The 13,472-nt window shown below is 45.4% G+C and overlaps 1 long non-coding RNA gene across 1 annotated transcript; it reads right to left on the bottom strand.

Moving 5' to 3' along the window:
* Positions 1-512: 512 nt before the first annotated feature.
* Positions 513-12,327, bottom strand: LOC116073080. The gene is made up of 2 exons (XR_004111654.1): positions 12,254-12,327; positions 513-1,005 (listed from the first exon to the last, which is right to left on the bottom strand). It is a non-coding gene; the product is annotated as an uncharacterized LOC116073080 (long non-coding RNA).
* Positions 12,328-13,472: the final 1,145 nt, after the last annotated feature.

The raw sequence follows: 13,472 nt of genomic DNA, 5'->3' as shown, positions 1-13,472 counted from the left end.
TGTTGTGGGTTTTTTGTTTTGTTTTGTTTTATTTTTTTAATTTAAAATAAAACAAAACTCAACAGATCTAGCAGCCAGCAAATCAGTAAGGACTTAGCTGAACTCAACACCATCATCAATCAAGCAGACATCTGTAGACAACTCTATCCAGCAACCATGTAATAGACATTTTACTTAAGCAAAATGGACTGTTTGCCCACATAGACGACAATCGGGGCTATAAAACACATTTAACACACGTCAAAGCATTCAAATCGGAAAGTCTGCTTTCTGAATGTGATGGAGTTCCACAGAAAGAGAGCCAGGAAATCCACAAATACTTGAAGTTAAACAGCAGACTTTGAAATAAAGCCCGAATTAAAAGAAGAAATCTCAACTGTAATTAGAAAATATTTGCGACCGAGAGAAAATAAAAACAAAACGTATGAAGATTTGTGAGCTGTTCCAGGAGCTGTGCTTACGGGGAGATTTACAACGTCGGATATGGGCGTTTGGAAAGAAGAAAGCTTAAGCCAATAATTCAAGCTTTATTCTTAGAAAGGGGGTCGGGAGACAGACTGGACTGGACGGACAGGGACGATTGGGCTCTGCAAGGTGGGGGTGGGGATGACACGGGGTCGGGAGGAGGGGGCGGGGCAAACTAAATGCAAGATGAGGGAACCTGATAAAATGGCTTCTAGGTAAAGGTGCTTGCCTTGCCTGAAGCCAGATGATCTGAATTCAATCCCTAGGACCCACGTAAAGGTAGAAGAGAGTTGACTCCTCCGAGTTGTCCTCTGACCTCCCCAGGTATTCTGTGGTGGTTTGAGTGACAGTCTTCCCTCTCAGGCTCAGGCATTTGAACACCTGGTCCCACCTGGTTGATGGAGCTGACTGGGCAGGCTTAGGGGCTGCAGCCTTGCTGGGGAGGATTAGGGGACGCTGGGAGCGATGTGACACAACCGGTAAGTTGTTCTCTGACTTCCACAGTGTAAATTCGTGCACAACCACACATATCCTATAAACCTATAGACAAATAAACAAACCCGCGTAACTTTAAAGAAAATCATTTAAGGGTAAAAAGAAGAAGAAAATGCAAATATCCCAGGCACCAAAGTCATTTGTAATCCCCATGACTATGTGGGAAGGAGGGGGACTCGCCGGGGAGGATAAATGAACTGTGGGCCCTCTGAGACCTGGGGTGATCAGGAAGCAGATGTCCTTCATCAACCAAGATCACCTTTCCAGGGAGCTCAGGCACACCTTGTTTGTCACATTCCTCCTTGCTGTGGCAAAATATACCTGACAAAGCAACGTAAGTAGGAAAGGTTTATTTGGTCAAGGGCATAGTATGTATGCCATGATAGGGGAGTTAAGGTGTTTGCAGCAGGAGGCGGCTGGTCACATGGCATTCAGTTAGGAAGCAGAGAGAGATGAGTGCCTGTGCTCAGCTCTCTTTCTCCTTTTTATTCAGTCCAGCAGGACCCCAGCCCATGGGATGGCACTGCCCACATTTAAGCTGGGTCTCTTGCAGGCATGCCCAAGGGTAGTCTCCCAGGTGATTCTAGATCTGGTCAAGTGGACAATCAATATGAACCATCACGAGACCTTAATGAACTCGGGGTTTTCAACTAGACAGTGAATTAATTTTCAAACGGTAAGTACTTTGGGAAATGAACTAGTATAGTGAGCAAGCAGCTTAAAAGGCACAACGCTAGTCTCTAGCTAAAGGTCTGACCAAATAGAACAAAACAAGCCCCTCCAACCCCATTTTTATCAATGTATAGCCTATACCATTCATTTTTTAACAAATTTGAAATTCAGCTCTTGAATCATCAATCAGAAAGCATTTAATTTGGGGCTCATGGTCTGAGAGGGTTAGAGTTCATGATCACCATGGTGGGAAGCATGGCAGGCAGGCAGGCAGGCAGGCAGGCAGGCAGGCAGGCAGGCAGGCAGGCAGGCAGGCATGGCGCGGGAGCAGTAGCTGAGAGCTCACATCTGATTTGCAAGCAGAAAGCAGAAAGAGAGCTCACTTGGAATAGAACGGGCTTTTTTAAAACTCAAAGCCCATCCCTAGTGACACACCTCCTCCAACAAGGCCAGACCCAACCCTTCCCCAACAGTTCTACCAACCGTGGACTAAGCATTTAAATATATGAAAATATATGAGTCTACAGGAGTATTCCCATTCAAACTACCACAGGTGTTTTTAGTTTATTCCCATTGTGTAAGTTACTTCAGGACTGCGGCAGAGACAGCTCATCAGTTAAGAATGCTTGCTTCTCTTCCAGAAGACCAGTGTTGTTTTCTCAGCTCCCACCTTGGGCAACTCATATCCACCTGTTACTACTCCAGCTTCAGGGAATCTGATGTCCTCTTCTGGCCTCCACCCACACCTGCTTGTATGTAGACACACACACACACACACACACACACACACACATACATAAATAAGTAATAAAATAAATCTTAAATTTTTTTTAAAAACTATTTTACTTTGTGTGTATGGGTGTTTTGTCTCTCCCAGGCCCAATAAAATAAATCTTTTTGTTTTTAAAGCTGTTTTAACACTTTTCCCTGGTTGGATTATATAAGTGTAAACAATTCAATATTAAAGCTATCCGAGAGTATACATGCAAACTAAGTCCCTTGTCCATCCCTGTCCTCAAACCATTTATGATTTCTTCTAGGAAGCAGCTGTAGCTAGTTTCCTGTGTACTCTTCTAGGGATATTCTACAGACACACACAGACATGCATGCACACGCACGCATGCACGCATGCACGCATGGGCAGTGGCAAGTTCTCCTGAGTTAGCCAGGATCTCCCTGCTAAGAGGTCTGAAGGTAGGTATTCAAGGTGAGAGCAACCCAACCATGACACCCTTGCCATGACACCCTTCCTGCTGTGACTGGCCAATTGGCTCATTATGCCTGTTGGTCACAGGTAGCCTGCTCCACAGTCACCCTCACACTTGAAGTTTAGAAATGAAAAAGCAGGAAGATAAAGGGCAAGTATGGCCAGGCTGAGACACAAGGGCTCTCAGGTGTCTCCCGATGTCTCCTGTTTATATCTAGTGACCACAATGGCGTCATGTAGCCAGTTGGAGAGAGCTGGGAAAGTGGAGTATTTTATCTGGACTCATTGCTATTCCAAACAACATTTTTCTAGTAAAGAGTAACAGTAAATACATGAACACTCCATCTGCCCATTTTATTTCTTAAAGTGTACACCTCCAATGTCAGTTAGATCCTTTTACATTTAATCAAGTAAGAACATGGCACCTATTTTTGTGGTACAGATTTATTTATTTATTTACTTATTTACTGATTGTGACAAGGTTTCTCTGTGTCACTCTAGCTAGTGTGGAACTCACTCTATTGACCAGGCTGGCCTCAGACTCAAAGATCTGCCTGCTTCTGCCTCCCCAGTGATGGGATTAAAGGCATGCACCACCACCCAGCTTGTTCCAATTTTCTAAAATTATGTTGTTGTTTTTTAAGATTGACATAAAGCCTCCCAAACTAAAACTGCATTTCCAAGCATGCTTTCAGTTAGGGATGAGGCCATGTGGCCGATCTGGACCTGGAGGCCAAAGGAAACAAAGGTGATAGCTGTGTCTCTGTAAAGCACACTGTGTGCCTTCCTCTCCTTCCATGTCTTCTTCCTTGAGTTGTTCAAAGTCAAATAGATTCTGTTTTCTTCCATGGCAGTCTACATCAATGGGACTCAGCCTGTGAGCCACTTCGTTTCTGAGCTCAGTCGCCTTTTCTCCTTAAATAAAACACAGAATCTCAGCTTTGATGATGCTCTTTCCACAAAAGACCTTTTCTTTGTAGTTAGGAGGAGTTGACTCTTTTCTCACTTCCACGGGCACGAGCACACACACAAATACATGCACAGAGGGAGGAGGACAGGGAGAGAAGGAGATTATAAATCTTAAAGGGAGGGGCTTTGAAAAAGTGTGAATGGCCCCAATAAGCACAAAGATCCATCAAATATTCACAAACGGTTTGCTCTAAGTATATGCATTTTCTTTTTTTCCCAGTGCAGAACTAGTTTCATCAAAACATCAGCAGACTTCACACTTACGGGAAGAAGGTGGACCGTCATTCATGGCTTCCCAGTCCTATGACAGAGGATGGTAAGTGGACCTGTGACAGCACACAAGTGCCCCTTGACATCAAACCCCCATTTGTTTATAATGTACAGCAGCTGACCTACAGCCATCTATGCCTTCTGCATGCAGTCTGTGTGTGTGTGTGTGAGTGTCTGTGTGTGTGTATATGTGTGTGTGTGTGTGTGTAGGCAGTTGACCTACAGCTACCTCTGCCTTCTGCATGCAGTCTGTGTGTCTGTGTGCATGTCTGTGTGTTCAAGGTCACATGTGTGTGTCTGTGTGTGCAGGTTCACATGTGTGTGTCTGTGTGCATGTCTCTGTGTGTACATGTGCACGTGCACATGTGTGAGCAAGCAGGAGTTCCACAGGCACAGTGCAGGAGGTGGATGAACTCCAGGAGAGAGACTCCACAGCTGGTGTGACATGTCATCTGCTTCTCATTATATCCTCACAGCTTGAAAGCTCCTTAAATTACCAAAGTTGGCTCCTGTCCTTCAAGGCTAGCCTGTACCATCGTCACTGGAGGAGGCCATATTCCTAGGAAATACAACCAAAGGAAGCAATCCTTCTGGGGGATGTAGCCACATGAAAAAGCATGCTTGAGCCAGGCGGTGGTGGCGCTCGCCTTTAATCCCAGCACTTGGGAGGCAGAGGCAGGTGGATTTCTGAGTTCGAGGTCAGCCTGGTCTACAGAGTAAGTTCCAGGACAGCCAGGGCTACACAGAGAAACCCTGTCTCGAAAACAACAACAACAACAAAAAAACAAAACCAAAAAAAAACCAAAAAAACCAAACAACAACAACAACAAAAAAAGTATGCTTGCCCGATTTAACATGCAAGAACACACACACCCTTGCATGCACACACATATGCACGGAGTATTAAGAGGTATTTTGAGAATGGTAGGCCTGAGATGGCGATAACCACCATTCCTTAGTAAGGAGTATTAGTAACAGTCCTTCCTCAGAGAGTGCTGTGTGAGGGCAGGACTGTCACTCTCAGCTTCTCCTTACTTACTCATTTGGATTGCTTCTCTTCTCTTTTCTTTCTTTTTCCCCTTTCCTCTTTCTTCCTTTCTCTTTTTGAGATCCTTTTGAGTACCTCTGATTGGCCTGGAAATCACAGCAATTGGCTTGCATCTACTTCTAAGTGCTGGGGGGGCCTAGCTTTATTTACTTTTGATTTTTATAAAAATGTATGTATTTTCCATTATGATGGAACATGCCTTTAATGCCGGCTCTTGGGATGCATAATCAGGCAGACCTCTGAGTTTCAGGCCACCCTGCCCTACATTAAAAGTCCTGGGCCAATCAGTCTACATAGTGAGACTTTCTCAAAAATAAATATAGAAATAAAGGAAGGAAGGAAGGAAGGAAATAAGAAAGTTATTAGTGTGTGTGTGTATGTGTGTGTATGTATGTGTATGTATATGTGTGTATATGTATGTGTATATCTGTGTGTATGTGTGTATATGTGTGTATGTGTATATATGTGTGTGTATGTGTATATGTGTGTGCATGTGTATGTGTGTGTATGTATGTGTGTGTGTGTGTGTGTGTGTGTGTGTGTGTGTAGGTCTGAGAACATGCAGGAATTGCTTCTCTCCTCCCTTCATGGATTCCTGGGAAAGAACTCAGGTCCTAAGGTTTATGCCTGCTAAGCTGTCCACATACAAACTTTTCATATTTTTGAGACAAAGTCTCACTTTATAGTTCCACCTAGTTTTAGACTTAACTGTGTAACCCAAGCTGGACTCCAACATACATTCATCCTGCCTCGGCATCCTGAATGCTGAGAGTACAGGTGTGTGCCACTACACTGAGCCTGGAATGTCTGAATAAGTACATTTATCTGAATGTGAAGAGCCTCCAGAACCCAGCGTAGGAAGGCAGTATTTGCGTTTTAAGAGCTGGCAAGCCTCCAACTGACTGTTTGGGTTTGTCTGGACGGCGGAGCCACTTGGAAACGGTGGTGTCATTCCACAAGTGACTTACCTGTGCTTAGCTTCTCTGTCCTCATCTTTAAAGTGAAAATAATAGTACACATTTTATTACCGGGAGGAGGCTGGACCAACCAACCTTTCAGTGACCAGAACATCTGTGATGTTCAAAGGGTGTGGGCAGCCAGGGAGAACGATAATTACCTTATTACGTTAACAGCACCTACTTCAAAGGGATATTCGGAGGAAGGTACACGCAGAGGACTTCACGGCAGAGCCCGGTAGTGTGTGCTGTCAGCATTATTCAGATCCCTATTTTTCAGATGAGGAAATCAAACCCCTAATGCGGAGCATGAAGCTAGTGGGTGGCAGGGCTGGCCCTGGCATCCAGGCGGGTCCAGTATCCTCCAGCTGCCCAGCTGGGATGCAGACAAACCCCCGCCCCCGCCAGAAGGCACCCTGGGAACGGAAAGCTGGCCGCCCTCCAAGTCCTAGGGCGCCCTGGAGCTGAGTCCTGCTGCCCCTCCCCCACTCGGGAACAAAGTGCACTTCTGCAGTTGGGGGAACATTCCAGCAAACCGAAAGCACTGCGGTAATGACCCAGTGGCTGCTTCCCGCAAAGGGGCACGAGAACATCGTGGGCCCTAGACCGGGTTTCGGGGACCGCCTGCGCTGGCCGGGGTGTGCACCCCAGTTGCACACAAGGAATCCTCTGCTGGGTTAGTGATGCTTGGCCAGGACAGGCGCCCCGCCAAGCGCACAGCTCGCTCCCTGCAGCCCCTAACTCTTCCTGTTCTGGAAAATAAGGACAAGGAGAGCCTGCAGAGTGAGCTCCGGTGATCCCACTGTAGACGGCAGCCTTTCATTTTGGTTGTAACCCCTCCATCGCCCCCAATACTTTGTTCAGTATTTGTACTCATGGCCACATGAATTAACAATAGGGTTCCACCGTTGTACAGTTGATATTTAATCCACTTTTCAGAGCAGTTTTATGTTAACAGAAACTTGTAGGATTCCCTTTCGGGCCTCTTTCTCAGCATCCCTAGCTCCTCTGGTTTGGCCCTTTGCGATTCTAACCCCTGTTCCAGAGAATTCCTGCATTTCTATTCACTACTGGGTTGAAGGACCGATCTGTACTGGAAAGGCACTGACTTTTGGCAAATGCAGCATCGTCATGCAGCCTTCACTGCAGAATCCTGCTCCCCTTTCATCCTGTGCTGGTTAGTGTTAACTGTCAACTTGATAAGCTCTAGAGTTACCCTAAGATGGGCCTCTAGGCATGCCTGTGAGGACTTATCTTGACTTTTAAAATGGAGGTGGGAAGACTCGCCCACTGTGGGCAGAACCATTCCCAGTGCTAGGATCTTGGACCTAGTTCATGGAGAACCAAAGCGAGGCAGCAGATGAATTGACTTCTCCACCTTGAACCGTGAGCTAAAACACACTCTTTCCTTCTCAAATTGCTTTGTTAGGGAGAAAAAGAGGTAAGACACAGCCCCAGAGCATCATGGGGGTTTTCTGGTTTTGTTTTTATTTCTTTATGTCTTCATCTCTATGTTTTTGTTTATTCCACATTGCCCTATGTGAACTTTTCAGAATGGCTTCCTTCACCACGCAGTATGTTCTTAAGTTTCTTTCATGTTTTTTCATAGTTGAGAGCTCATTTACTGTTTGAATCTGCTTAATTATATCCCATAGTATTGTTGAACCGTTGAACCTCAGTTTACTAATTCACCTTTTGAATTGTCTACAACTGTTGAAAATTATGGTACTTCTGTTAATTTTGATTTTTTTTTTAACTAAATTTATGTGCTGTCTAGTTTTTATGTCAACTTGACACAGGCTAGAGTAATTTTGATATTGGGAACCTCAGTAGAAAGAATAGCCTCACCAGACTGACTAATAGACTAGTGCAAAGGTGCATTTTCTTGGTTGATGGTTTAAATGAGTGGACCCAGCCATTGTGGATGGTGGCACCTGTGGACTGATGATCCTGGATGTGGTAAGAAAGCCGCAAGGGACAAGCCAGTGATTAGTGCCCCTCCATGGCCTCTGTATCAGCTCCTGCCTCCATGGTCCTGCCCCGTTTTAAGTTCCTGTCCTGACTTCTCTGTGATGGACTGATATGAAAGTATAAGCTGAAATAAATTCTTTCCTCTCAAGTTGCTTTTGGTCATGGTGTTTTATCACAGCAATAGGAATCCTAAGAATAATTAGTTAATTAATTTTTTGTGAGGGAAAGGTGTGGATGTACCGTTACTCCATGAGTAGAGATTAGAGAACAACTTGCAGGAGGAGTTTTTGCCTTCTACCATGTAGGTTCTGGGGATAGAACACAGGTTCCTAGGCTTAGCAGCGAGTGTCTTTCCCTGCTGAACCATCTTGCTGTCCATTTTGACAATCATGAATGAAACTTTTTGTTGTTTTGGGAAAGGAGGCTAAGGCTGGTCTTGAACTCCCTATGTAGTTAAGGACAACTTTGAACTTCTGATCTCTTGTCTCCACCACCTAAGGACTGGAGTTTCTGGAGTTTGCCACCATGCCTGGTTTATGTGGGCTTCATGTATGCTAGAGAAGAGTTCTCCTAACAGAGCCCCATCCCCAGCTACAACTATGAAATGAAATGTCTACAAACATTGTATGAGGGTTTATGTTAATGTGTCCCAGCTTGTTCCTTTCGATTATGCTCTGAATGGCTGGCAATCGTCTACAGATCCATGTCATCATGTTAACTGCTTCATAAGACACTGCTGTGCTTTCTGTATTGTCGAATGCTTAAACAGCTTTTCTTGTCAACACTTGGTGTGGTGGTTCGAATGAGAATGGTCCCCATAGGCTCAAATATTTAGATGCTTGGTCCACAGTTGGTGGAACTGTTTGGAAAGGACTAGGAGGTGTGGCCTGGGGCTGGAGGACCTGAGTTCAATTCCCAGCACCCACATCAGGTGATTTACAACTGTCTGCAACCCCAGTTGTGAGCACTTGCATCCATGTGCACATACTGCCCCCCCCCATGAACATAATTAAAATAATAAAAGTAAGTCTTTAAAAAAGGAGGTGTGGCCTTGGTGGAGGTGTATTGCTGGAGATGGATTTTCAGTTTAGAAAGCTTTGGCCAGGCCCAGTGATCTGCCTTTCTGCCTCAGGTTTTCTGATCAGATGTAAGCCATCAGCTGCTTTGTTCCAGTACCCTTTCTGCCTGCCTGCTGCTATGCTCTCTGCCATAACAGTCATGGACTAACTTCTGAAACTGTAAGCAAGCCCCCAATTACATGCTCTCTTTTTTAAGTTGCCTTGGTCATGGTATCTCTTTACAGCAATAGAATAATGATGAAGGGGCTGACGAGATGGCTCAGCGGATAAGAGCACTGACTGCTCTTCCGAAGGTCCTGAGTTTGGATCCCAGCAACCACATGGTGGCTCACAACCACCCGTAATGGGATCTGACGCCCTCTTCTGGTGTGTCTGAAGACAGTTACAGTGAGTTATGCTGGAGCAAGCAGGGGCTGGAGTGAGCGGGCCGGCAGAGGCCCCGAGTCCAATTCCCAGCAGCCATACACATGATGGCTCACAGCCATCTGTTCAGCTACAGTGTACACATACACATAAAATAAATAAAATAAATCTTTAAAAAAAAAAAAAGGACAGTGATGAAGACATTTAAATCCCTGTCTTTTTATTCTGACCTTGTAAACCAGCTGGTTGGTCTACACTTGATGCTATCTCATACCTGCTAAGGCCTTTGAGTGCCTACTGTACGTTCTTTCTTTTTTTTTTTTTTAAGATTTATTTATTTATTATATGTAAGTACACTGTAGCTGTCTTCAGACACTCCAGAAGAGGGCATCAGATCTTGTTATGGATGGTTGTGAGCCACCATGTGGTTGCTGGGATTTGAACTCAGGACCTTCAGAGGAACAGTGGGTGCTCTTAACCACTGAGCCATCTCTCCAGCCCCCTACAGTGTGTTCTAAAGCAGGCATTGTGGAACTTTACCAATGACTAAATGAAAATTAATATGCTTCACCATAGGGGTCTGTTCTCCTGTGCTGGGCTGTATGGTCCTCAGAAGCATCAGGACTACAATTTGAACACAGGCTCTGGTTCTAAAACCCACACTATCTCTCTGTGCAAGTATTCCCAGTTCAAAACACAAAGCAAGGTGGGTCTCAACCAATGAATCAGAAAAGCTTTGAGAAATCAAGGGACCCAGTGACAGCTTGCTGCTGGGAAAATGCAGGAATGTGATATTAAAATTCATCCATGCTGGGCAGTGGTGGCGCACGCCTTTAATCCCAGCACTTGGGAGGCAGAGGCAGGTGGATTTCTGAGTTTGAGTCCAGCCTGGTCTACAGAGTAAGTTCCAGGACAGCCAGGGCTACATGGAGAAACCCTGTCTCAAAAAAGCCAAAAAAAAAAAAAAGAAAAAATTATCCATGAAGCTTGTATGCATTAGATACAGCCTTAAGCACTGGAGAAAAAAGACACAAGGCAAATTAATGAAGATCAGATGATCTAGCCAGAGAAACAGAAAATAGACACAGTGAGAAAATGCTTATGGGAGGCTACGGCCCAAACTGCCAAGGAAACCCAGGCATCAGTGATGGGTAGCATTCTGGGATGGACAGCAGAATAGGCTGCTGCCACCCAAGTCAGGCTAGCCTTGAAGGAAGTGACTTTGAACCATTGAGAATTTTGGCATGAGAGCCAAACATGGTAGGAGCTATGCAGAATATTCTAGTAGCTAGAACAAGCAAAAGCTTGTTAGAACAGGTTCTTGCTATATTCCAAATGCTCTGGGGAGTGTGGGAGGCCACAGGAAGTCACAGAGAGTAAGTAGTTCAAGTGAGGTTGCAGTAAAGCATGATGGCACATGCCTGTAATCACAGAGCTAGGGAGACAGGCAAGGGGGAAAGCCACAAGTTCTAGGCCCTGACTACACAGGGAGGCCCTGTTTCAAAACAACAACAACAAAATAATAATAATAATTACAATAAAGAAAAGGCAAAGTTTCAAAGTAGATACATCTTGTTTCCAGGAACTATCTAATTTCAAAGAACTGTCTCTGGAAGTGATAAAGAAGGCTGGGAAGCAAGGTCAAGGACGCCTGCTGCGGGGTGCACCCGTTATAGGCCAGGGCACCTGCTCTGGGGTGCACCTGTTATAGGCCAGGCTGGGTGCAGGCTGCTCATACCATGTGGCATTCAGTCCTTCCACAAATTACAAATTACAGATGATGAGACAGGCTTGTGTTTCATTCAAGTGCAAAGCATTTTAGGAGAGGAAGGTGTAACAGTCCATTTCCATGTCAACTTACCCCAATCCAGAATCACCTAGAAGACAGACTCAGGGAGGGAATGGCTGGGTCTGGTTGGACACATCTATGAGGCATAGTCTTAACTGTGCTGGTTGATGTAGGAAAACCCAGTCGATTGATGGTGGTACTATGCCTAGATTTGGGTCTTGGACTTTGTAAGAGTGGAGGAGGTGGGCATGCATCCATTTCTCTCTGTTCTTGACCACAGATGTGACTAGCCACCTCAGGTCCCTGCCTTGACTTCCCCACAGTGAAGGTCTGCAACTTGGAACTGTAAGCCAAACGAACCCTCTTCTCCCCCATGCTGCTCTCTGTCAAGGTATTTGTCACAGCCACAAAATAAACCAAGAACCGCAGTATCCAGCTGGACCAATACTGTAAAAAATATCCTGCCGGGGCTGGGGGTTGTCTAATGGTGGAGCACTTGCTGAGCGCAAACCTCATCCTTGGTCCCAGAGCTGAAAACAAGAGAGGAAGAGTGAAGATTTGACTGGAATGATGCCAGTGAACACAGGGAATGCTGGCTGGCCTTGAATTTTATATCAGAAATGATGCTGGAAAGAACCACTAATGGATGCCAGAGAGGAAGGAAGTGGAGACATGTCCATTTTACTTATTGAAGGGGGGTGGTCTAGGATTCCAAGCCAGGGCCTCACATATGCTAGGTAAGTGACCTAGGGTTTCCATGGGAAAGAAAATTCAGACTGAACAGCTCTAGACTGGTGAGGGCGAATGATGTCAGAGGGCTCTGGGACACAGGCTTGTTCCTGGTTCCTAGCTCTGGGTTGGGTTAGAACCAGATGACTATTGCTTCAGTTTAAGAGATTAGATCAGAAGGTGGTTCAAAGTATGAACTTTGGGTACAAGGAAACATAAGCATCTTGGCCATCAGTTTACCCAGTAATTATTGGATGTCTTATGGGTCCAGAATCTCAGAAAACTCAGCTAGAGCAGCACCAGTAGTCCTTCAGGGGGAAGTCAATGCAGAGCTGAGTAGAATTCTCAGTGTTCTCCACTGAAGGGGTTCCAAGGGTCCAGGGAACCAGTGGACACTGGGCAGCTGCAACAATACAGAGATGGGCTGAGTTTCAACCATATACACATGTGTGCATGTGCGAGTACATACAAACACACACACACAGAGAAACAAAACACCAGTACTTGCCAATCTGTCTGCTAACAAAAGAGACAGAGACTAGGATGATGTAGGGTAGACTCCTGGGACAAGCTTCAAACGGCTGGCAAGTGGGTCTGATTCTAGAATTGCAAAAAACACAAATGGGCTCTGAAAGGAACAGGCACTTACTCTGATCTGGCCTTTGCATGTCTGGTAGAAGATACGGATGCTCAGAATATGAGAAAAGAATGGGGGGCCAGAAGGCACTATATTAATATTGTCTTTCCAAGTCTTATTTATTCAGACTAAGGAATGTACTTCCAACACAGACGGGCCAACAGTGGGCAAGAGATACCGCCTCACAGTGATGGCCTAGCAAAGAGTTTTGGTTTGGTTCAGTTTGGTTTCTCAAGACAGAGTTTCTCTGTGTAGACCTGGCTATTCTGGAACTCACTCTGTAGATCAAGCTGGCTTCAAACTCAGAAATCCACCTGCCTCATCCTCTCAAGTGCTGGGATTAAAGGTGTGCACAGCCACCAACCAGCTTGTTTTGTTTTTTAGTGTGTGTGTGTGTGTGTGTGTGTGTGAGAGAGAGAGAGAGAGAGAGAGAGAGAGAGACTTTTCTGTAAACACCATGACCAAGAAAGAATTTATTTTGACTTATGGTTCCAGAGGGATAAGAATTCATTCTGGCAGCAAGCATGGCAGCAGAAGCAGATGCTGAGAACTCACATCTTGAACAGCAAGCATGAAACAGAGAGAACAAACTGGAAATGGCATCAGGCTTTTACTCTCAAAGCCCATTCCCTGTGACATACTTCCTCTAGGAAGCCTGCAACACCTAAGCTTCTCCAAAGAGCACCGCCAACAGGCAACAAAATCTTCAAATGCCCAAGATTATTGTGGAACATTTCTCATTCAAACCGCGTGCGCGTGCATGCGTGCGTGCGTGCGTGCGTGCGTGCGTGCGTGCGTGCGTGCGTGTGTGTGTGTGTGTGT

This window comes from Mastomys coucha, unplaced genomic scaffold (assembly GCF_008632895.1).
Source record: "Mastomys coucha isolate ucsf_1 unplaced genomic scaffold, UCSF_Mcou_1 pScaffold23, whole genome shotgun sequence".
Taxonomy (NCBI): domain Eukaryota; kingdom Metazoa; phylum Chordata; class Mammalia; order Rodentia; family Muridae; genus Mastomys; species Mastomys coucha.
This window is presented reverse-complemented; position numbering and strand designations above follow the sequence as displayed.